Genomic DNA, 687 nt, shown 5'->3' with positions numbered 1-687 from the left:
GACCGCGCCACGCCTCACCTGAGCACCTGGTCCAGGCGGTCCTCAAGGAAGGAGATGGAATCCAGGTAGAGCTCCTGCAGGTGCTGCAGGCTGGGAAACTGGGAGGTGAGCTGGCTGACGCAGCACTCCTCCACGCCGGGGGCGGCGTGCGGTGTCATGTGGATGTGCGAGAGGAGCAGCCGGCGCAGGTTGACCATCTGGCCCAGGTGCGGCGCGAACCTGCCCAGGGTGGCCAGCTTCCAGGTGCAGTTCACCTCCAGGTCCTGGACAGAGTCGAGCTGCACCAGCGTCAGGATCCTCCTGACGTCGTGCATCGGCATGGAGAAGACCCTCAGCTTCTGACAGCACAGGCGGAGTGCGCCCCTCCTCCGCTTGACCTTCTTCAGGAGGTAGCTTAGGGACGCATCGGGGGTGCCCTCCTTGAGGCACAGGTCCATGAGCACCTCCACGGGGGCCGAGGTCTGCTTCAGCCACGCCCTTGCACCTTCCACCCGGCGCCTCTTCCTCACGGGCCCGGCCACCTCAGGCTCCAGCAGTGAGCACACACCAGCCCTGGTGCCGGACCACACGGTCCAGAAGTCCTGGTGGGCATTCTGGCGCAAATCCAGCACCTGCAGCTTCCACCGCCTGCGGGACGACGGGAGACACACTGAGCTGTGCGGAGACCCACGGGGACCAGGACCGCAC

At 66.2% G+C, this 687-nt stretch overlaps 1 pseudogene; it reads right to left on the bottom strand.

The window, feature by feature from the left end:
- Window positions 1–14: 14 nt before the first annotated feature.
- Window positions 15–627, bottom strand: LOC112392017 (melanoma antigen preferentially expressed in tumors pseudogene; annotated as a pseudogene).
- Between the last annotated feature and the right edge of the window lie 60 nt (window positions 628–687).

This window comes from Neophocaena asiaeorientalis, unplaced genomic scaffold (genome assembly GCF_003031525.2).
Source record: "Neophocaena asiaeorientalis asiaeorientalis breed wild unplaced genomic scaffold, Neophocaena_asiaeorientalis_V1.1 C47851402, whole genome shotgun sequence".
Classification (NCBI taxonomy): domain Eukaryota; kingdom Metazoa; phylum Chordata; class Mammalia; order Artiodactyla; family Phocoenidae; genus Neophocaena; species Neophocaena asiaeorientalis.
Note: the sequence above shows the minus strand (reverse complement) of the source record. Positions and strands in the feature narration are given on the sequence as shown.